Source organism: Antechinus flavipes, chromosome 3, assembly GCF_016432865.1.
Source record: "Antechinus flavipes isolate AdamAnt ecotype Samford, QLD, Australia chromosome 3, AdamAnt_v2, whole genome shotgun sequence".
Lineage (NCBI taxonomy): Eukaryota > Metazoa > Chordata > Mammalia > Dasyuromorphia > Dasyuridae > Antechinus > Antechinus flavipes.
In genome coordinates, this window is record NC_067400.1 from 435,382,604 (window position 1) to 435,408,534 (window position 25,931).

At 34.8% G+C, this 25,931-nt stretch overlaps 1 protein-coding gene across 1 annotated transcript in view; it reads right to left on the reverse strand.

Annotated features, from left to right (window-relative positions):
- The window catches only part of TANC1 (tetratricopeptide repeat, ankyrin repeat and coiled-coil containing 1), a 253,610-nt gene that overhangs the window by 176,612 nt on the left and 51,067 nt on the right, over positions 1-25,931 (reverse strand). The gene's annotated exons all lie outside the window — the stretch shown is intronic.

Below are 25,931 nucleotides of genomic sequence, written 5' to 3' on the forward strand. Positions count from 1 at the left end.
TTTACATTAATTTTCCATGAATAAGTTAAGCAGCAAGCCAAATGCTAGAGCAACAAAGAATGTTTTAATATTTGAATAAAATGATTAGACGCTCACTATCTCATTATAAAGGAAAACAACACTGGGCATTCTTGACATTCCACATATAATTAAGGTTTTGAGGCTACACTTGAGTAAGTTACTGCAAGATACTTTAGCACAAAAATGCTTTACTACTAACCCAAGTTAACTAAAGGAGGGGGAGGGACATGGAACACAAAAGCTACCAATAGTTATTACAAACAAAAAAAGAAGGAATATCATTAATTTATTGGCTCTGCTAAATTATACTATCGGAAAAAGAAACTTTCTGTCAGAAACAAACATCTACTAGCATTTCAAAAGGAGCATGGTAATAAATTATTATATTATCAGTTATAAAACTGATGCTGGGGGCCAGGAAAATATCTTAAAAGTTTGGGGCTGAGTGGAGACTCCAGGGAACAAGGAGAATGCAGTCATTTTACAGATAGGGGAAACTAAGTCCTACAGAAAGGAAGTGACTTACTTGAGCTAATAGTGAGATATTAGGCTTGATTACATGTACTAGTGATGTTTTAGGAGGCAGAGGGAAAAGAATTGGCCTGTGGCACCAAGCCAAACTGTGCAATAATGAGCAGCATTTTTTTTTAAAAAACGGTATTCTACCATGCTTGTAAAAAACAGCAGAAAGGCCCATTCCTAAGGTGAAACCAGACACCTACTCTCTGGCACCGACAAACAAAAGGACATTGTTTTACCATGAAGTTATTCTCTTTACTCATTTCCCTCCTCTCGGCTAATCCAAATGAAGCAGATGCAGATGTAACGAACTAATAGTAAATTTCCAACTATAACATTATACCTTAAACTGTGGATAGAGCGCTTAATAAATGGCTGCTGACTGACAAACTAAAATGATTAATTTCAAAATTACTAATATTAATAGTAATAACCCTAATCACTAATATGGCTAATTATTAACAGAAACTCACTTATATGTATGGGTTTATGTATAAATGTCTATATGTATATAATCTATAATATCTATAAAAGGCAGCTAGGCAATACAGTGGATAAAGAATACCAGACCTGGAGTCAGGAAAACTCAATTTCTTTAGTTCAAATCTGACCTGAGACACTTACTAGCTGTTTCCTTGGGCAAGTCACTTAACCCTGTTTGTCTCAGTTTCCCTATCTGTAAAATGAGCTAGAAAAGAAAATGACAAATTATTGCAATATCTTTGCCAAAACTCCAAATGGGATTAGGAAGAGTCAGACACAACTGACAGGAGAACAACAATAGTCTACAAAACGCTTTCCTCACAACAACCCAGTGACTGAAATAGGATGGACATAACCATTTCACAAAGAAAGAAACAGACTGAGATAGAATTGACTTGCCCAGCATCCACATGGCTGGAAATTGTCAGAATGAGCATTCAAAAATCTGCTCTCACAAACCCAAGACTCAACAGTTCAGTCTATAATCAATCATGTTACAAGAAATTTTCTTGGCACCCAACTCCATCATTACTTTTACCTGATACCAGTTTTCTTTCATCTATCCTCTTCCTTATCTCTAGCTAAATCAAATATCGATTGTATTTTTTTTAGCCAGCCCCTCCCCTTTACAAGTCTCAATTCTTAGGCAAACTATAATGTTCTATGCTAGATATTTCAAAACTTAAAATATTATTACACTGGCGTAAGTACTTTAGCCAATGATAAAATTTGTAGCCTCTCTTTGATAGTTTTATGAGTTATTCAAATCATTTGTTTTGGCCAACCTTCTGGCAATGATTCTCTCTCAACTTCTCTAAGAGGTTCTTGAGATCCCAGAAACACAATCCATCATCACACTTTTCCATTCCATTAATACAACCTCCAAGAACCTATCACAGAATCATTATCTGTCAGGTATCTCCTTTTCCTGTCAAAGGGATGCAAAAAGGATTTATTGATAATGATAGGGCTTCTGCCTGTCTTAAGACAGCTTCCTAGATACTTAAAGGCATGAGAATTCCTACTTCTACGGAATCAGGCTCCCTCCAATTTGGTAGATATCTGAAGATCACCGAATTACCATACTTTGGCCCGCTGACCAGATGAATTTCCATAGAGACAAGAGGACCGACCAGTCTATGGAAACTAAATGTTGCAGTATCCATTGTTACTTAATCTTACTATATTAAGCACTAAGTAAACCCCTTTTAACTTAAAATGTTACATTCCTTTTATTAATTTATAAACTCCAATATAATTGCATATGTTTAACCTATATTAGATTGCTTGCTATCCTGAAGATGAGGAAGAAAAATTTGCAACATAAGGTTTGGCAAGGGTTGTTGAAAACTATCTTTGCATGTATTTTGAAAAATAAAAAGCTATTATTTAAAAATAAAATAAACTTTCAGTAATTTCTAAGTGTCTCATTTTGTTCCCAAGTTAAACCTAAACAAATTCACCCCAAACAACTCCAGTAAGCTGACAACAAGCATCTATTAAGAGCTTACTATGAGGCAGGATTCTGATACAAAGAGGGGTGATTACTCCAAAAGAGTTTGCAGTTTAATAAACAGGCAAATAACTATATACAAGAATCTAAGGGTAGTCTCAAAGAGAAGGAATCGTAAAAATATAAGAATTTGCAGCTGTTTGTGGTGTTAATATACAAGATAGAAATGAAAGCATCTGAAAACATTTTTAAAACCCTAAAGCATTGTCAAGATAAGAGAAAATTACATAAAGTTACATAAAAAGAACAGGTATATTGGTAAGTAGTCAGTCCTCCCATCACTGGAATTCTTCCCACAAAAATCTGATGAAACACTTATTGAAAATGTTATAGAAAGAATTCTTCATCAAGTTTGGGTTAGACTGAATGGCTTTTGGGGTTTTGTTCTAACTGACTATGTGACATATTTTGCTTTGATACCATTTTTCTCTAGCAGAAAATGATACCCACCACAGGAAATAAGAAACACAGCCCACTCCATTTATTTAAAAATAATCTTCTCTTCTATGCTTCTATACAGGCTATTGACATAAAAACTTAAGACATAAAAACTACATAGGGACCATGTAGTTTGTTTTTTTTTAAGATTATATAGAGAGGAGCATTAATATACAATATCTCTGCTTCGTCTACATTCTCAATAAATCCTTGCTTACTGAAAAGACTTAACAGTACAGAAAAAGGCACAGGTATGCCTCTCATAAGGCCATAAGAAATAAAAAAGGGAAGATAGAGGTGAAAAGGGTATGTTTGAAAATACCTTTGCATGTTTATGCCTGAAAATCACAAATATCCTGGAAATCAGCCCAAATTCCTAGACTGGTAATGAAAATGATGGATTTCATAAGATGGCACATGCTTGATTCAAGAAGCTTTTAACTTTAAGTTCCTTCTCAACAAATCAGTGCATTGAACCTGAACTCTACAGATGAAAGTGTATGCCTTCTTTTTTCCAAAAAAAAAAAAAAAGGCTATAAAACTTAACTGCCAGGAAATCTATGGCAAATTCAGTGTCCAATCATGGTAATCAATTCATCCATCTCAGGTGCCTGGCAACACCTAATCCCTCTACTTTCCTTTGGATGTTTGGAATTTAGCTCAAATCCTCCAGAAAATAAGTGGGAGGATGAGGGAGAAAATACATCCTCCTTAAACAAAAATCACTTGAACTCTTTTCATCTTCTCTGGCCCCTTCAATAATTCATTCAATAATTATCTATTATAATAACAAGTGCCAAGGAATTGATCTAAGACATGATCCCTGTCCTCAAGGATATTACAGTTTAGTAGGAAAAAAAAAATGATAAAGGAATAGACATCATATAATTTAGGATTTTACAGTTAAGTTCTACTGAGAAAGTCAAAACTAAGTGCTATATGAGGAAAGCACCGAGGAGGTCAGGATTCAGGAAAGGCTTTACTGATTAGATTAAAGACAATCAGTCTTTAATAGATAAATACAAAGAAAAGGCTTTCAGAGGAAATCAAAGAAATAAATTACTATCTTCTACAAACTAATTTTTAAAAATAATAAATAGAACCCCAGAATTTTATAGTTACATGTACATTCATGTAAAAAGTTTTTCTATTTTTTGATACTCAATTCACATTGGGCAGGAGTTCTTAACCTGAGATTTGTGAAATATGTTTAGATAGATAAGATAGAGAGATGATAGATAAGATAGATATTGATAAACATGTTTCAATTAAATATATAATAAACATTTCAATATAATTCTTTCTAATCCTGTGCATTCTATTTTATTCATTTAAAACCATTATTCCAAGAAGGGATGCACAGACTTATAAGATTACCAGAAGGGGCCATGAAAGAGGAATGATGGTATTGAAATTCAACTAAAACAACAGGTTAACATGGTTTAAAAAGCCATCAGCTATCATTTACTAGCCAACTTAATAGTAAATAAGCAGCTTCTCCCCATTTAGCTAAACTGATCCTCAGAGAACATATAGAATATTATGATAGAAATGATACTAGAAATCATTTCAACTAGAAAGAACCATGAGAACTTGTGTTTCATGGGCATAGTCTTTAGGAACCACAATTCCCCAATATGATCCTCAATAAAGAAAAGGAACAGAGTATTATGTTTAAAATAATTAGAATTTTTAAATATGCTTTTGATTAGTTCCCTACTAAAAAAAAAAAAAAAAAAAACGGTAATTCTAACAGAGGCAGGAAACATGAGTTGGTAGGAAGGCAGGAAAACTCCAAGAGGTTACTACAATCAGGCAATAATCAGGCCAGTACAATGGTAAAGGGAGCAGATTTTCCCATCTCTTCCTTTCACAATCATCACCATCCAAGACACATGTAACTATCATTTGGAGAAAACTTTAAACTTCACTGGCTTTGTGTTTTGTTTTATTTTAAGTAACAAGCACTTAAAATGAGAGAACTTTATGATGTCTCTATTCTTTAAACACTTATTTTATGTATGTACCACATGTTTTGGCAGTTGGTCATGTTTGATCTTGTGCTATTCCATTTTATGACGCATATATGTTCCCTAAGAGCAAGGGCCATATCTCTTTTCAGTTTTTTTGGACATCCCACAAAGCCTAGTGTTCCACAGTAAGTAATTAATAAATATCTGGAGATTTTAAAGATATTTCCCTCATCATTTAACCAGATGAGTTAACTTTTTTAAAATTATTCTATCTTTACAGTTATAAAAATATATTTTTTCTTCCTCCCATGAGTTAGCTTCTTAATCAGTTGCCTTTAGTGTCTTAGCATTAAGTATTAGGAAACCCAGATTTTATTCTTAGTTTTGCTATTCACCAGCCTGTTGCCATATACAAGTTACACAACTTCTCCAGTTCTCTATTAAAGATGATCTCAAATATTTCTTCCTGCTTTCTAAAATTCTATGATTCTATCAACAATCAGTATCAATAGATGGAAACAATAATGTAGTTTCTAGCTTCTATACCAAAGCACTTTATGTACTTTATGCACAATATGTAAACAAAGCTGAGCCATATGACATTTCTTTGGTCAGTAGTAATTTTTATTTTAAGAATGAATAAGGAAGCAGCTAGATGGCCCAGTGGATAGAGCACCAGCCCTGAAATCAGGACCCAAGTTCAAATATGAACTCAGACACTTAACATTAATTGTATGATCCTGGTCAAATTACTTAACCCCAATTGCCTCCCCCAAAAATTAAAAAAAAATGAATAAACCCTATCAATCTATGAATCTTAATAAAAATTTTACTAAATATTACTTCCAATTACACAAATGTTAATGACTTTTTAGAGCATAAAGTACCATTCATTATGAAACAAAGTAAATGTCTGCTTTTCTTTCTTTTTGCTGAGGCAATTGGGGTTAAGTGACTTGCTCAGGGTCCCGCAGCTATAAGTGTTAAGTGTGTGAGACTAGATTTGAACTTGGGTCCTTTCGAACTCAGGGCTGGTGCTCTATCCACTGACCACCTAGCTGCCCCTCTGCTTTTGTTTCAAGAAATGTAACTTTAATTAAAAGATTATTCAAGCACAAAGCTTAAATTGATTTGTTTTATTGTGTTATCTGAAAACTCTTCTCACTTTCAATCTAAATTTAAAATGTTGCTCATAAGTTGTTCTTTGGTGAAATACATGTTTAAGGAAGAGGGTTTCAAAAAAAATCCTACATCTGTATTTCAAGTTTCTAAAGATTTACAAAGAGAAATTGCTGCATATAAATTTGTTTAAACAAATTCCCATATTAACAGCTGTTGGGAATGCTGGGAAGGGAAACTATTTCATTCTCCCATTAAAAAAAAAAAAAAACAGAAAAATGATCTAGTTTGAGAAGCATTAGAGTAATTTTACATTCTCAAAATGGAGACCCACTTACATGTCTTTTACTTACTTTTTCTGCTTCTGCCACAACAGAAAAAAAGAGGTACCATTAGTGACAGACATTTATATAAAGACAAACTAAGGTCATCCCTTTAATTAGCTCTAACAGCTAAAGCAGAGTGAATTCATCAGGGTGAATTCATCACCTGAGGCTAAAAAAAAAAAAAAAAAAAAAAAACAAGAGAAGCTACTGGTAACTGAGAAAAATTACCCAGAGGGACTTTTAATTCTGAAATTCTGAAGCAATGTACTAGCCTGGCAGGGTCAGATTCTGAAAGAAAACTCTGGATATAAAATGAAAAATAACATTCTGATCAAAATCTGAGGATCCCATTAAACTGAGATTACAGTTATGGATTATTGGGGGTAATTGTAGCTCTTGTGCACTGCTTTGAAATTTGTTCTTTAAAAAAAAAACAGTATGTTTACATGGCACAGTAGGAAAAGCACTGGCTCTGGAATGAGAGGGCCTAGGTTCAAATGATACCTTTGGCATTCAATGATTGACTAACCATAAGCAAAGCAACAAACCTCCCTACTCCTTAGCTTTCTATGAGCCCTGTGAAAAAATATAGTGCCTCTTGAATGTTTGCTATATTTTTGTTGTTCAGTCATTTTTCAGTAGTGTCTGACTTATTGAGGCCTTTTTTAGGGTGGCTATTGTTATTTTGACAAAGATATTGGAATATTTTGCTATTTCCTTCTCCAGATCATTTTACAGATAAGGACATTGAGGCAAACAGGGTTAAGGGACTTGCCCAGAATCACACAGCTAATTAAGTATCTGAAGCTGGATTTGAACTTAAGATGAGTCTTCCTGCTGCCAGGCCCAGCACTGTATCCACTCTGCTACCTAGTTACCCTTTGCTGTGTTTAATTAATTCAGTTGTAACTTTTGATCTTATAAAAGTACCCAAAGCTCACATTCATAACTTAGATATTTTATCTTCATTAAAGAACACGCCTTATATATCATAAGAATGACATCACACCTAGAAGCATTTACCTGATTTAGAAAGAAAAAAAAAAAATGTGTTGAAGGGTTGGACAAGAGAGGGAAATCACAGCCTTAGGTAAAAAGGCAGCTTAACACTGTTGTAAGGAAAGAAAAATATTAAGCTAGAAATCGAGAAGCCTTTTTTTTAAAATAATGATTTAATAATGATAGTTATAAGCTGAGGGACTATGAACAAACTATTTAAACTCTGTAAGTCTCAGTTTCCTCCTTGATAAATTGATAATTTTAAGTTTTTTTCAGCTCTAGAATTAATGATTCTATAATTCTCTAAGTTCATCAAACAAATATATCCATGAAGCACAAGCTAAATTACCACATTATTTTATTGAAAATTACTTCAGCAAATAGTTATCTTTAATTCCACTGTTTTCCTCCATGGTTTTAGACAAGGAGCTATAAATTTGGGCTAAGATTAGATGTCCTTCAGCTCTAAAATCCTGTGTCAAACGCACACCTAAACAACGAAATGGTAAGATCACACTTTCTTTTTTTTAAGGAGTATTTGAGATAATGGATTAAACAGAAATTCTGTTTTCAGGTAAATGTAAAACTATCAGAATTGTTTCAACAGATGCCCTGTTGTCTAAAATAAAAATAAAAAAAGACTTGCCATTATTGGCACTTTGATTTTTCTAATGGATTTATAAAAACAACACCATCAACTCAAGGTTTGAAAGATTCGTGGGTCCTACAAAACAGCTTACAAGTAGCAAAATGGCACATGAATGTAGGAGAAACAAAACAACTATGACTTTGAATCCTAATCCCCTCTGCCCTTGGCTCTTTCAACAGTTTAGAACGACTATATTATCTCTGAGCTTCCCATTTATTATGCATAACATGAATATTGTTTAAATAATTAATATAAAGTACACTATGGTTGCTCTAACGTCATCACTGATTCAAACACCAACCAATAACCAGGGATTTGACTTCAATCCCCAATTATAAAACAGTGCCATTCCTAAAGTTTGCTTTTTTCTGTGGGCAAAGTCAATGAACATTAAGTCTCTAAAGATATGTGTGAAGACTGACTATGAGGCACTAAGAACAATGGATTTAATTGGTTTTTTTTTTAATGCAACATAACATATGCATTCAAATAAGCACTGTTCCCTTCAAAAGCTGCCATCTTGAGAAGCTACATAGTTATTTCCATGAGGCAAACACTGCCCAGAAAATTTTATTCTGGAATTATTTTGAGGCTGAGGCACATTGTTTTAAATATTCTCAGTGGTCACAAATCCCCAACCTTTGAGGGTAGATTTAAATTTTAGATATAGCCACAAAACATTCTGACTTTATGATAAACAAGATTTTTTTTTGAGTTTAAAACCCAAATATGACATAAGCAGAATTTTAGCTTCAAATCTGATTCAAATCAGGCCACATCCCTACTTAAAAATATCAGTGACTCCCTCTTAACAACCAATCCAGTAACAACTTCTTAGCCTGGTATTCTTAGCATTCCACCATCAGTATTCTTTTTTTTTTCCTACTTAAATGTGCCTTATAACATTTTATTTATTTATTTGCATAAACATGGAGCAAAAGAGTATTTGATGAGAAAAGTTGCATGAAAAGGACTAATGAAAAATGTTTTGGGGCCAAATGATTTTTAAACTATTTTTTTAAATAGTGTTTGGGTAATGCTAAAGAGGGTATCAGTGGAGTTTTTGACAAAGTCAAAGGCAGGGCACACCTTGAAATTATGACAGAAAATAAATGATCAAATATATGGGGGGGAAGGAAAGACCATACGGGGAAAAAAGAAAATATTAGACTTTTAAATATTAAGATGGGGAATCAGGGAGACAGAAAGAGACAGGCAAATAGATAAAAATAGAAGTTCATTCTAAGTTGTAAACAGGTCCCTGAAAGAATGATATGCTGAAGAGAGTATACTCTTCTAAACTACATTTGGAGAGGATCTCAGGCATTCCAAGCAATCTCTTTCAGGATACACATATTCCTTCAATTCAGTGCAATAAATATTAACTTTCCAGGAATAGTACAAAGGGAAGGGATACAAAAAGAGGCAAAAGAAAATCCCTGAGGTACTTACAAGTAACGTATACAACTAGTACCAAGAATTTAATCAAGTAGTACCTATCATTAGGTCCCTACTATATGCCAAGTGCTAGAGTTATACAAAAAATTTAAATCTCAAGGAATTAAGGTTCTATTACGGGAGACAACATGTAAATACACGTATACAACATAAATTCAAAGTAAATACAAGATAATTTAGACAAAATAATGCACTGTTTGGCACATTACTAGTAGGATCTGAAATTCCATATCAGAAAACCACTGGGGACAAATGAAATGTCTCACAATTTTCAAATCATTCAATATGCAATATTTGTATTTAGGCAAAAAAAAATATCAAAACATTTACCCTATATATTTGTGCATGGAACTATGATAGACATTCCACAAAAGAGGTTAAATAGACCTCAGGAAGTTTGTAGTCTAAGACAGACAAAAATAACAAAAGCAGAAGCTGTCAGAACAAACAGAAATGAAAAATGTGTTGATGTCACATGAATGTATGAAGAATGAAAAAAAGCTGTATGTCTGGAAGAATTAGCATCAAGTCTTCCAGCTAAATGAAGCAAGTCATTCTGAAACAAATAAGAGACTTAAGACTTGGGTTTTCACCCTCCTCCTTCCAACTGGAAACTGTAGGTCACATTAGATTTCTTTTTTTTTTTTTTTTTTTTGCAAAATGAGGGAAAATAATAGTATCTATCTCATGGGACTGCTGTGAAGACCTAATCGCAATAACACATGTAATGTATCTTGTATATCTCAAATTATCATAATAATGTTACCTATTATGTTTGGGGATTATTTATACAAAAAAATGGAAGAGAGGAAGATATATGAGTCACTTCCATTTCTTCAGCAGACCTGGGACTCCTGGTTGCAATTCTAGGTTTTATTGCATAATGCAATATATATTTGTAAGACTAATAAGAAGGGCAGCTAGTTGAAGCAGTGGGTAGAGCACCAGCCCTGAAGTCAGGAGGATGCAAGTTCAAATGTGATCTCAGCCACTTAACACTTCCTAGCTTTGTGACCCTGGGCAAGTCACTTAACCCCAATTGCCTCAGGGGAAAAAAAAGGATACCATAGCATGTTTAATATTTCCACTGTAATAATGGGACCCCCCCAAAAAAAAAATCTTTAGAGAAAACTGTTAAGCAACATGAAGCTGTAGAAGAACTAGTGCAGCCATTTTGAATAATTTTTATTAAGTGAAAACACAGTCAGATGGGAAATATTCCAGCTAGATTTTTATTTTACAAAATGAGGACATGAGAAGTTTGCATGAGGACAACTAACGATATTTTTAGAACATCCATAAAACTTTAACCACCACTGCAATGTTCCAACATTATCCATGCCTGAAGGTATGTATGGTGCATGCCCTCAATGGGTCATGATAAAGGTTCAGATTTTTATTTTCTGAAGAATTACTGAAAGGGTCAATTAAAGCCTTTAGAAGCATTTTCAGTGAAAGCTTTGATCGCTGATTCTGTCATCACTCTCCCTTACCACATAAAGACAGCATGAAATAAATACATCTTGGATCCCAAGAACAAAATCAGTATTGTGAAGCAATACTTACACTATGATACATCAATTTTAAAAAGAAACCACACAGATATGGGTCATTTTTTTTTCAGGGGAGGAGGGCAGGGAAGGAGAGAAGAGGCAATATAGAAAAAAACAAGAGCTCTAAAATCGATACTTTTCAAACCCTCAACAAAAAGCATCCTTATACTCTTTCAACTATAACAACAAAATCATTTCTATATGCCTATTATAAAATATATTTTTATAGCTTTATAATGTGTTCCAACTGCTTTCCTTTAAGGAAAAGCAGCATGAAAGCATGCAAACACACACACACACACACACACACACACACACACACACACACACACACACACAAGCAAGTTTGAAAATTAAAATAGTTGGGATTACAGTTAGTGACTTAATTTATTCCACAATAATGTACATAAATATACTATTCTTTCACAGCCACATACTAAACAGATATGAATTTCTCTAGTTGTAGAGTACTCATGAAAACAGAATATGAAATATTTTTATTATATGGATAGTATAAACAGATATTAAAGTTTCCTAATATTCCTAAAATATTGTTTTTGTCACTCTAAAAAAATTAAAAGATTGCAAATAACTAATATTAATCCAAACTCTTGGATCTAATACTCACCAATTTCTGCTGTTTTAATCTATTTGATAAAGTAATTTTGTAGCATATATACATGTATAGTATTAAACTTTTCCTTTCCTATTTTTTTATTATTATAGCTTTTTATTTACATGATATATACATAGGTAATTTTTCAGCATTGACAGTTGCAAATCCTTTTGTTCCAATTTTTTCCCTCTTTCCCCACAACCCTTCCCCCAGATGGCAGGTTAACCAATTCATGTTAAATATGTTAAAGTATAAAACTTTTCCTTTTCTTAAGGCCTAGCATTCACAGACTGTCAGCACTGAAAGGGGCTATCTGGTCCAACATGGATCTCAGGAGTTAGAAGAGATTTCCTAAATCATCTACCTCAATCAATAAGAAAACAACAATCCTCTCCACAGCATACCCAATAAGTAGACATTAGTCCCCTGGCCAACCTTCAATCTTAATAAAATGGAACAAGTGGGCTCCATCATTGTCCCTTGTTCTTGCCAGGTGACCAACCCATCTTTTTTTCTTTAATGATATTCTTTACAATACTATATTTATACCAATTCTCCCAGATAGTTCTTTGAATATCTGCTCATCTACCATTCAAATTTAATTCGTCAAATGCTGCAGAATTTCATAATTCAAAGCTAAGGCATACCGGCTGGAATACCGGCATTTAAAAGATAGACCTTTATTTCAGAGGAAAGCTTAAAGTTATTAAGAGAACTTGCCAACTTCCCAGAGATAATATTGCCCACCCTCCTCTTCAATTCTGGGCCCCGTTCATTCTCTAATGGCAGGACCTAAGATAGAGGTATACCAATGAACAAACCCCATAAGGTTGCCTATCACATTGTAAATCACAGTGTGGACAAAAGGTATTTTTTTCGATTTGGTTTTTCCTGATTGGATAAATTAGACCAAATTCTTTTGAAAATCCATAGATATATTATGTATGGCAATAGCAAGATTCTACAACGATGAATTCTGATGGACGTGACTCTTTCCAACAATGAAATGATTGAAGACCAGTTCCAATGATCTTGTGATGATGAGAGCCATCTACACCCAGAGAGGATTATGGGAACTGAGGGTGGTTCACAACATAACATTTTCACTCTTTTTGTGGTTGTTTGCTTGCATTGTGTTTTCTTTTTAATTTTTTTCCTTTTTGGTCTGATTTTTCTTGCGAGATAATTGTATAAATATGTATACATCTATTGGATTTAAAATATACTAGATTTCCTAACATCTAGGGGAGAAGATGGGGGGAAAGGAAGGGAAACTATGGAACATAAGGTTTTGCAAGAGTCAATATTGAAAAATTATCCATACATATGTTTTAAAAATAAAAAGCTTTAATTTAAAAAATAAAACAAAAAAACAAAAACAAATTCCAGGGACTCTCTTATCTCAGAGATCAAAAAACAAAACAAAAAACCATAGATCTCATTTAGAAAGCTCTCCAATGTTCCAGTGTTTGATGTAATCAATATCATATCATTAGCAAAAAAGGAAACATTGAAGGTTTCATCATCTATAGAAAATCACTCTTTCAACTTTGACCCTACACTGATTTTGCTCTATGACTACAGTAAACACCTCTGAGGAACATGTGTATCCTGGTTTTATGCTTCACAGGATATGAAAAAACAGGCAATTGAACAAAGTTTCCTATTATATCACATTAGGAATCTTGTATAACTTTGATATATTTATGGGGGAATGTTTGATGGGAGGGGGCACTTTAAGGCAACATTCTTTTCTACCACATCAAATGTTGTTTTTTTGGGGTTTTTTTTAACAATCAACAAACAAAAAGCACAGTGGAATCTTTTAATTATCATATTACTTACTAGTGTAACGGTAAAGATGTGATCTATTCTAGAATATTACTTGCAAAAGCCTGACTCTTCTCTTTTAATATTCTCTCAAGGATGTCTTTCAGATACCAGCCTTTTAATGCTATACATATCACACGCAGCTGGGAAAGCAGGCATATGGACTAGAAGATAATGATATCTTTCAACTTTTTTGAATAATAAGCTCAAGATTTTTTCCCCCATGATCATCTTCCCCTCTTTCAGACACCTTGAGAATTGCTCTCTCAACACTCTCAAACTTCTGTCACCTCCAACATGGGCATCGTCCGTGCAGTTCACATAAACAATTATAAAACATGAGTTGAGAAAAAACAGGGTAAAATTTTGGTTCTATAGGTTATTATACACACTACTACATCCTTTCATTAATTAGTGCAAAAAACATTAAGTTATACACAATCAACATTTTCTTTTTATTTCTAACCTAAGATTTTTTGAAGCTATACTAAAATTCACTTAAGTGACTTCCACTCATAATCTTTGTCAATACCCTCTGAGAAAAATGACTATATAGGGAAATCATGTCGGGTCATACCAAATAGGAGAGGATCAGTTTTATAACCAGAGTATTTTAGTAGACTAAAATGGGGAAAATAATAATGCCTACCGCTCCATGACTGTTTGTAAAGCAATTAATGGATGACAGTGACTAGAATTCTACTCTCTGGATTCTAACCCTAAATACAACTCTAGGCAACTCCCTTAACTTCTCAATGCTCTGAACAATTAAAATAGTAAGTTACAAAGAAGTTGCTGACAGTTTCTTCTCCTGGGAGTTTCCTCTACCAATGAAATGACAAGTCCCTTCTTCATCCCTCCTTTTCCATTCAAGTAGAATGGAAGCTCACAAAGGCAAAAGAAAGCAAGGAGCCAAAACATAAAAAATTGATAAAGTAATTCTGATTAACAGGCTTCACTAAATTTGTACATATAAGTGAAAGTGTTAGATACAGTACAAAAAATCAGACATTAACTAGATTCATTTCTAACCTGGAATACATTAAGCTTTTGTGCTATGTCATCTTGAAAAATACAGTAAAATCTCTATGATTACTACTCCATTAACTTCTAACTTACATAAATTTGACTTGGACTATTTTACTTTCTGAAGAAAATTTGCTAATTGAATTAATAACATGATGGATTACAAGAAAATTACAAGAAAACATTTAAGCTACTTATAAAGGAACAAATTGGACGCTTATTTTTTTCTTGGCCTGACTCACTGTTTTATAATCTGAGAAATTCCCATCAGTAAGGAAATTCCCTTCATAGATAGAGATTAGCAATTCCTCTCAATTTCTGCCTAGATAAAATTGCTTGGAAGCACTGAGAAAATTAAGTCATGCGGCAATGATCACTTTACATGTTTGTGAATGTGTATTTATGTGTATTATATACACATATATATTTATATTTATATACATCCACATTTATATGTGTGTATACTGCATGTATATACATGCACACATACATAAAATGTCACTGACAGTACTTAAAACTCAGATCTTAAAGCAACCATTTTTCTAACCACCAAGATACAACATAGTAACTATTTTCATACATTCCTTGAGACAAACCCTTTCCATGTTAGAAATTAGTTCAAGAAGAAAGTCATGCAGAAAAAAACCATAAAATTTCTATTCCCTTAAAATAAGGAGGGGGGGTAACAGAATGAAGAAGAGTGGGGGAAGGATTGACAATAGAAAGACTTATGATTTGAAGAATGACAAAATAGGGTTGATTTATCCTTCTACTTTTGGTCACAAAATTAACTCAAATATACTTTCATCATCATCATCATCATTAGCTAAAACACATACTTTAAAATTATATTTTGATACCACCAACACACATCAACATTATACATTATATTATATTAACCCTACATACTTTACCCTACACTACATACATTAAAACAAAAGAGTGAATGTAAATAGCAATCATTTCTATTTTGTCCAGAAACCCTGAGGGGTTTCCCCTCCCAGATTTATTTTCTTTTCCTTTCTTTTTTTTTTTTTTTTTTTTTTTTTTGACCAGGTGAAAGAGGCTATTCTTTGCCTCAATTGCTAACTAGTCTTAATCACTGAATGGGTGCAGCTCAGTCAAACTGAGACCAGTTGGAAGACCTTAATTTAAAAATGCCAGGATCTCCCACTACATCCAGTCATCCTGATCTATGCCTGGCCACTGGTCCCAGAGGGCTCTGGAGGGGAAAGTGAGGCAGGTGACTTTGCACCACCCTCCCTCACTTAAATCCAATTCACCTGCATGTCAAGCCATCATCTCCCTGATGTTATGGTCTTCGAGAAGGTAAGGAAAAAAATTCTAAAAGTAATTAAATTTGAAGAGGCTAGGATGAGTTTAGGGGCCTTTGGGTCAAGATTGAGAGCATCATTTGATTAAAGTTTAGCAAGAATAATTAAGATTATTAAACAAATTGTCAAAAGCAGATCACCCTCCAAATCTCTGAGAGACACAAATAACTCAAAAACTGAGTCATATGGTGAACAGTAAGGTTCCAAAAGGTAGCAATAAAATCAGACTAAACCAAGTCTGCTGCTTCTCACCACTATGAGACAGGAGAAAAAAAGAGCCACTCCAGAGTAGGATGATCAGACATGGAACTGAGATAATCACTGGTGGGACCTGTGATCTCACCCTTGGGATTTAGTCAAAGACAAGACATCCATGAAACAAGCAGTTGGACTAGATGTTGAAATTGACCTTCAGCTCTAAAAATCCATAAATCTTCCAAACTCTTGTTAAAATTCATAAAATTAAATAAATATTGGTAATAACAGTTGTTTTCAAATTAGATTGCTCTCAAAGAAAAAAATCAGCAGACAACCAAAAATGTAGTTTGTACCTGTTTTCTTTCCTTTAACAAAATTTTTAAAAAGGCAAGAGAAAATACCACCCCCCCATACCATCCAGATTCATAAATTTATTATATTCAAAGAAAAAAGTTTTGTTTTTTTCCCCCACACATCACTTCTAAATAGAGGCAGCTTAAATGGTACAAGTATGCAGAGTAGACTTAAAATCCAGAATATCTGAGTTCAAATTCAGACTCAGATATGTGTGTTTTTAATTTACTTGACTAAAATTTTAATCTCAAAAGCTAATCTCTAATATTAATGATGACCTGGAATATTCATTTCTATGTAGAAGAGATTTGAATGAGCTTCAAAATTAGCTCAAAGGAAAAAAAGAACACTTTTCACACCAAATATTTACTAGCTTTTTTGATGGGGTGAGTCACTTAACCTTCCTCAATCTGAGTTCCCTAGTCTGTAAAATGGGAAAAATAAAGAGCACCTATCTCTTAGAATTTTTGTATTTCATGAGATAATATTGGCAAACATCTCAAATCTTAAAGTAATACATGCCAGTAAATGCCAGTTATTATTATTATTAAAAAGATAAGTACATGTACATTCCAAAGTCTCTTAATCAGAAATGTAACACTACTCACATTTACAAATTACTTCAAGATTTTATAAAGCACCTCCTTCAAAAAACCCTGTGAGACTGATAATTAATCAATCAGCAAGCATTCATTCATTAAGCACTTAGTATCTACCCAACTGCAAACCCTGCTTTCCTGATTCCAAGACCAGCCCTCTTTCCACTACATCATGTTATATAAGAGCCTGTCCTTATAATCTATTTCTCCTAAGATGATTATTTCTATATCAGTTTTAGAAATGTGTTTCAACAAGACTTTGGGTTCTCAGTTTTCCTGCACCTCAGAGCCATTCGGAATCCTTAAAGGAAAGACTTCCACTTTAATTTCTAAATACTCCTGAGCTCGACAAATTTAGCCAGTTGTTTCAAAATGCAATGGCCCAATTCTTTTAAGATGACCATATGCCTACAACTGTAGACAAAATGTCATCTTGGATCACTTTAAGTTTAAAAGTTTATAACATGGTTCAACAACTGTACACATTATGGCACAGCAAGGGAATGTTTAGCTTGGCAACATGAACTGGTTAAACTAGTTACATACAGTACAAAAAATTCCTAACAAATATCTGCTACACGGTAAGAGGCTCTGTGTGTGTGTGTTTTTAGTTTATTCGACTAAAATATTAATCTCAAAAGCTAATCTCTAATATTAACAACATCCTGGAAAACTGATTCCTGTACAGAAAAGATTTAATGTACTGAAGAGTTCCAAAATTGGCTTAAGGGGGAAAAGGAACACCTTTTCACCCAAATACTTCTGTATGCACCACTGAATCCAAACAAATTTTTCTCCTTTAATCTCTTCTCTTATTTCTCTTTCAAATCAGCTACATCATAAGCTCCTGTTAGATATGAAGTTAGCTAACCTTGAAAAAATAATTTTCAAATACTTAAGAATTAACTGATTGATGCAATGACCAATCATGATTCCAAAAACTGAGTTTGAAAAATGTCACCCATCACCTGATTAAAAAAAAAAGGGGGATGCAAAATGATATGCAAAATGAGACGCAGATTTTTAGCAATGGCCAACATGGGAATTGGTGTATATTTGCTATAAAGATTTTGTTTTTCCTTTTTTTCCTTCAAATGGGGGGTAGGAGGAAAAGAAATAAATGCTAGTTATTTGGGGGGAGTCTTATTTAAAAATATTCTGTTAGTCAACTGGGCTAAGCCTTTAAAACACTAGTTCCCAAAATTTATTACAAGGATGAGAGTTCTCAAATCTTAAAAATTAGATAAGACAGGATATTCACCATAGACTCCAAACACTTTACTTAGAAACGGTTCCCAAATTTTATGTATTAAAAAACCATTTAGGATTTGTATGGGGGGAGGGGAGAAGAGAGTAATAACCTAGATAACTAAATTCTATTAAAGGAGATGTGCTTTCTAAGGAGCAGAGAGGATGGCATGTCACTGGCATTTCAAAATCAGAGAGACATTATCCAGCCTTTTTACCTCCACTCCCAAAGACCCATGGAAAGAAGAGAAAATAAGTTAGCAGCCTTCACCATCAGGCTCCACTCCTCTAACCTTTAAATATTTAAAATGCCAGAAAGCCTCAAAGCCATCATATCTCCAAAACCACATGTCTCTAGAATCAACATTTCAAATGTCTGAGAGAGTGGAAGGAGAAGAGAAGAGGGCCTTGGACAACCTGAAAACTTTTTAGCTTTATTCCTGCCCCTGCCTCCCCACATCAGTGACAAGAATGTGGCCAGAATCCACATACTCAACCAAGTTACATCCAGCCTGCTTTGAGCTTCTACTCCACAGTAAGGGCTATTTTCTCTAAGCCTAAATAATTGTTGGTATGAAAATTCAGCGTCTCTTCTTACATTTTACCTCTAGCAGCCAACTATTTTGAAGTAAAATGATTAAATTTTCAAGTTGACTACATTTATTTGTCCCTATTACTCTCATTCATTAAAATTAATTTTTGTTTTTAATAAGCATGGGTTGGGGACAAACCTCAAAGTATTCTAGCAACAGAAAATTTTAGAAAAGATAGGAAACAAATTTGAACATACACATGTCAATAACAATTAAAAATAATAATCAAGAAAGCAGAAGTGGTCAGGTGATAAAATTACCTTTTCTTTGGTTGTATAAACTATGGAACTTGGTAGGAAGTTGGTCTCCTTTCAATTACGATAAAAATCTCACTAATCTGAAATCAGGATTAGCGAATGGGAATGAAAAGTCAGAGATAACTGTAAATGAAATTTTATTTATATATAAGTATATGTGTGAATAGATAGATAAATGATAGTATTGAGTTGTTGTTCACCCTTCTTTTTAAAAAGAACAAAAGACATCTCAAAGGTGAGAAAGAAGAAAGAAGGCACTAACAACCTGGGAGACAGTAGAAAAGGGGGATTATCTGTGTGAATAGAGGAAGGCAAGATTACCAAGGGAGTTCAAATATTCTGGTTTGGCTCAGACAGGGATGTCATGAAGGAAAGAGGTAAAAATTGGGGTAGAAAAGCATGTAGGTGCCAACGTGTAGAGAGCCTTCAATGCCAGCCTGCGTTTGTATTTTATCCTAAAAGAAATAGGGGAACTACTGAAGATTTAGTAGAAAGGTAGAATGATCATATCTATTTTGGCAGCAGTGTGTAGAATGAGTGGGAATGAAGAGAAACTAGAAGTAGGCAAACCAATTAAGAAGTGAGTAGAACAGTTCAGATGAGAGAGATAAGGACCTCCACAGTGGTAACAGCTGAATAGAGAAGAGGACAAATATGAAATCATTACAGATTTCAAACTGACAGGACCTGTCCTGAATGACTGAATAAGGGGGATAGAGTAGAAAGCTGAAGAAGAGTGAAGTCTGATCTATAAGGTTACATCTCTGAATGATCTGAATGACTGGGAGTAATATCCTCCACAGAAATAGAGCTGTTTGCAGTGGTATCTGAATATAGGAAATAACCCATTCCACAGTCCTTCTGGCTGCGTGTGTGTGTGTGTGTGTGTGTGTGTGTGTAAACATATGTATGTATGTACAAAAAAAAATTAAATGTAGAATGTGAAGATTTTATCCATGTTTACATTTCATAGAAGTCATATAGCTAAAGATACATTTTAACATTCTTTATAACTTTTGGATTTTAAAACTCAAGGTACATTAACAGATATTCTTAATATTCTCTAGAGTTCAGGAAAAATCTTGATTAGAAGAAGAGAAGGAAATAGAGGGGGGAATGAAGTGTAATAAAACTGAAAAGATAGGAAGTTTTTAAAAGCAAACAAAGGATTTTCTATTTGATCCTGGAAATAGGGAGCCAATGCAGCTGCCTGAAGTGGAAAAGAGGGAGGCCTGACATGATCTGCCTGAATTTTAGGAAGGTCAGTTTGACAGCTGAGTGAGGTATGAACTGGAATATGGAAAGAGATAGGAAAACCAACCAAATGATACAATCCTTTTTGTTGAGCCATTTTCAGTCATGTCTGCATCTTCATGACTCCATTTGGGGTTTTCTTGACAAAGATCCCATTTCCTTCTCTGGCTCATTTTACAGATGAGGAAACTGAGGCAAACAGAGTTAAGTGACTCACCCATGGTCACACAGTTAGTAAATATATGAAGACAGATTAAACTCAGGAAGATGGGTCTTTCTGACTCCAAAAAAAAGTCAGCTGTCCAAAGAGCTGGCACTCTAGCTGTCCAAAAGAACCCTTAAAATTGGTATTGCTTATATTCATTAAGCAGTAACTTCTTTTTTTATTGTTTTTGAGATTTCCTTAAAAACCCATGAGCTAAGTAATACAAGTATTATCATCTTCACTTTATGGAGGTGGAAAAAAACTCAGAAACTAAACGACATTCCTAGTAGAACAAGCAAGGAAGCTTCTGAATCAGGATCTGAACCTACAAAGTTTGTCTCCAAGTCTGATTCTAATCCTCAGGTATGAAAGTCCTTTTTTAGCATAAAAAAATCCTACAGCCTTCCCCATGATAGTAGCTGTACTCTTAGGATCCAATAATTGAGAAACATATACAAAAAAATTATTCTATTAATTCAGTAACTTTGGTAAATAAATCTGACCAACCATAACAGCAAATAAATAACATTTTCAAAAAAGTATTATCAATGTGGCTGAGCTGAAATACAAGCCAGGCCCTCTTTCTTGTATCCAACAGCTCTTTGTATAATATCTTATTAAAGACAAGTCCTTCTAAATCCTTGTTCACCTCACCTCACCCTGAGACACTTATAAAAAGGGCTGTTGTTGCCTTTAAGAAGACCACCAAACACCATCCATTGGGCAAGCCAACCACTGAGAGCTGGAGAGAGAACAGGAAAAAAGAAAAACAGTGCTCCATAAGGAAAGCAGAACTAAACCATGTATGTAGCTCCAAGCCTCCCCAGCCCTCAGTCACCACATCAATGGTGACTTCTTCAAAGAGAAATGAGGAAACTGAATAGGAAAGGCAGCAACTCTGGTATCAAGAAAACCTGGATTCAAATATTGCCCTCTAAAGCCTCCTCATTACCTATTAACTTCCCTGCATCTCGATTTCCTTATTTATAAAATTAAGTTTTTGTCCTCTGAGGCCTACCTCCAGCTCTAAAGCTATGATAGGACCGGGTCTACTCCAGCCAAAGGAAAGAATAAAAAGATTTAGTAGAAGACAAGTCAATAACTTTAAAGACTTTTACATCCTCTTACTCTTAACAGACTTTCCATGTTGACACCACAAGTGCATTTTCCAATAACTCTCATTTAGAACACTCTAAGAGAAACACCATGCGCTAAAGTGACAACATATGCTTTTTAAAATCATGATTTTAATGCGATCCTTACAAGACCACTAAAGGAAGTGAGCAATCGGTGGTCACAACAAGGTTTTTAAAAAACTACTTGAAGGTTAAATAAAAAGGTCCCCACACACAACCAGTTTCTCAGGCCTTACTTAACCTGAACTTTCTCAAGGTCAGTCTCCCTTGGATTGCCACACCTGCCCTGGAATTTGAAGAAGGTTCTTTTTTAGGATACTCCCCATGCTCAAACACATCGAAAGCCAGGCTCTGTCCCAACTCAAATCTCTCACAGCACTGCTGCCAGCCTACAATGCCAAAAGGAAGGGCTTTATCCTGTGGAATCACGTATGAGCCAACAGAACTATCTTGGCAGGACACCAGAGTACTAATAGGTTTGTGCATGCACAGGCTGGGTGGAGGACACTTTCTTCCCTTAGAGCCTGTTTAATTAGGAGCTCTAGAGGAGCATGCCCACCCTTACCCCACAGCACCATCCCACCATCCCCCAACCCATCATCATAACTTCAAAGATGAGAAAGGAACTCAAGAGTTTTTCTCTGGGTGGACAGCAAGGCTGAAAATAATTTCAAAAGTTTGTGCCCAGTTTATAGGTTCACAGATCATATAATAAGTGGCAATGAACTGGGATTTAAATCCAGATGTACTGATGATAAAGCCCAGCACTGTTACATAAAGACACAAATGCTAGCCTAGAAACTCCAGGAAGAAAAAATCTTCCAGAAAAAAGCATAACTACCCTCTCATTACACTGGAATCTGTCACTTTCTCCCTTCTATTTGAAAAGTAATCAATAGGTTGGTCTGTTGGGGAGGTGGAGGGGGAACTACTGGATTTGAGGTTAGAAAACCTGGATTAAGTCCCAGCTTCTCCTTACCAGGTATGTGAACTAGAACAAGTGGCAACCTCTCTAGATCAGTTTTGTCTGACATTAAAAGCTCTAAATTAGATGAAATCCACGATCCCCTCTAGCCAAAAGATATATAATTTTATGATCAGTTTAAGTATAACACATGACTCACTAATAGATGAAAAGTGTGGCTGCCCCACATTCAGGTTGGCTACTTTCCTTTAAAAGGCTCTTACGACATTTAGTCGCATTCATCCATCCAAACAGGGATTCTTGGCTTCCCAGGTAGAGCTGCCTAAGGTGTCTACTTCAGCCAACTTGGTCTTTAACCATACACAGTTGGATAGCTCCACCTGGTGAGAAGCCCAATACCTGCCTCTCCCATAAAAGAGATCACCTGCTTCTTCATCTGCAGGGCTGGTAAGGAAGCTTTGTTTAAATAAGACTCAACAGCGAAGAAAGAAACAGACTCAAGACTTCCAGCTGCCACAGATCTTCAGCCAATTCTCTTTTCACACAGCCCACCTAACCAGAAGAAAAGGGAGATACTGTACCTGCTAACAAGCCACATCCGTGAGGTTCAGAAAACACTCCTTGTTGGCCTACAATACCTCAAAAGTAAGGCAGCCCCTCTCTGCTGACAAAGCATAAATAAGAATTCTTGGATCCAAAAAAAATGTGTAAAGTTTCTTCAAATGAAATTTTCAATTTGTGATTCACAAAGACTCTTTACCCTCCTCCCCCCAGTCCATCCTTCTTTTACCCAGCTGGAACTGCCCATTATAGTTTAACTACTCCTATGAAGACAGGAAACCAAACTTTGGGAAAGAATAATACAGGAAAAAAATAGGAAAGAAAGAGAGCTTAAGAAATTGTCAAAGGACCCAAAATAAATTACAGAGTCCTCAAGGGGAGGCAGCTTCCTGAGAGAAGGCTTATCCCTGGCAGCCTGTTTTTGTGGTGGCCAGATCACAGAGTTTGGATTCTGCATTCAGTCCTACATGGGTTAGAAGGGCCAAATGCTATAATTACAAGAGGCCAAAAAGGAGGAGATCAGAACCATCAGGAATTGCCAGGGAGGCCCTAAAACAACGACAGCTATAACCTCGGGGAGAGAAAAATTCTACCTCAGGTCTTTCTTTCAGAAAATAAGTTACAATCTACGTTGAGACAATTAAAAAAAAAAAAAAAAAACTTTCTTTCTTCCACCCACTACTATCTTACTTTTACTTTGACCCTTAAGTGTGCAGCAAGTATGTGAATCCTCAATAAAAGCTTAGAGTAGCATCTCTCAAACCACATTCCATGGAACCCAGTTGTTCTAAATGACATGATTAGGGGGCTTTGTTTGAAAGATTTCTATGATTGCTATATTTTTCTCTTCTAAAATATAGAATATAAAAGACTACATGTATACAAAATGCTTATTTGGGGTCACAGTTCTTTTTTCAGTGTGACAACAGTCTTAATTTCCTAAGAGTTTACTCAAAAATTTCCCTTTCTCCCTTTATCCCAGAGGCAGTCCACTCTTTTCCCCAACAACCCATCCCAAACACCATTTATAGGTCTTATCAATATTCCATGACCAAATTGGGTCACAAAGTAATGAGGTAGAGCCATAAGTATAAGAATAACATAAAAAAGATCCTATGGGGCAGCAAAAAAAAAGTCAATTCTATATGCTGTTATGAAATTTAACAGGACTAGATCTAAACAACTACACTTGACTTAAAAAAAAATATTAATGGCAGGAGTTCAAGATGGGTAATCTGTGACTAGATGCCCATTGAGGGGGGAGAGGATCTGGGGATTTTAGTGACCTGCAAACTCACTGAGTCAATAATGTGGATGCAGTAACCCCCAAAAAATTTAATATGAAATGTGGTTGCATCAAGAAGAAGAATATCCATAACAAGGAAAGTAACTGTATTTGGGCAGGCCACATTTGGAGTACTCTGCTTAGCTCTGGGTGCCATATTTTAAGGAGGGTCATTGAAACGGGAATATATCCAAAAGAGGCAAATTAAGCACCAAGATGATGAGGACTGAAGACCACACCACATAAAGAGCAATTGGAGGAACTAGGAGTATTTATCCTAGAGAAAGGAAATAGTCTTAAGAAGAGCTGTCAGAGAGAAGAAAAATTAAGATTTCTGCTTGGCCCCAGAGGGCAAAAATAGGAGAAATCAGTGAAAGTCACGAAGAGGTAGATTTATAGTTGATGTAAAAAAAAATGAAATAAAATTATTTCCTACAATAAAAGCTGTCCAAAAGTATCAGACTAAAAAGAGAGGATTCCTTTTCACTATATGTCATTAAACAAGAACTTTAGAAGAAGATTGTAGAGTCTATAATGTACTTAATATTAGACTAAATGAAAAGATGGAAGATACCTGAAAAGTGATTTCATCCAATCCCATTGTTGTAGAGATGAGGAATCTGAATTAAGCAACTTGCCCAAATTTACATAGACAAATTGAAACATCAATCATTTAACAAGTGCCTGCTTTGTGCCATACATTATACACTTTTAAACAGTATCAAATTTTCATGGTGGTTGTAAGACTAAAATGAGATGTTTGTAAAAGTGCTTTAAAAAACTTAAAATAGTTTACAAATGCTATTATTATTATTTCTATTGTGGCATTCTATACAAATTCATCTCATTATTGGTACAGTTCTTTAAGTCTTTAATAGTTTAAAAAGCCCATATGGTTTTACACTTTTCACACACCACCACGCCCAGTTACTTCTATTCTCCAACATGAAGAGCCATTAGAGAACAACATTTTAAAGGTTCACTTTTAATAATCCTTTTCCTATACTTAGATTTGCAGATTATTTCTGAAGTCCCTCCCAACTCTAATTCAGTGATCAGTAGACACGACAACACAAGTCCCAACCACTCCCCTGCAAAAATTACAGAAATCCCCCCACTTCTTATGGAGGGGAATTTAAGCAAAAAACAAAAATCTTTATTCCTGATTGGTTCCTGAACCAACAAATCCCTCAAATGTCTCACATATGCCTAAAATTCTAAGCTCGTTAAAGGCAGGAATCCTATCTTTTCTAAACTTTGTATTTCCAACAGGATTAGCATAGTACTCTGAACAACAGAGGCACATCATAAAATATTTGTTGAAGTGGATCCTTTTGAAGACAGCTAACTCATGTAGCAGCACATGTTCAGCAGTCAGGGTTTCCAGAATCAAAAATGTTAATGAATGATGATCTCAAGCATAATTTTTAAAAATGAGCATCCAAAATTTACTAATTTA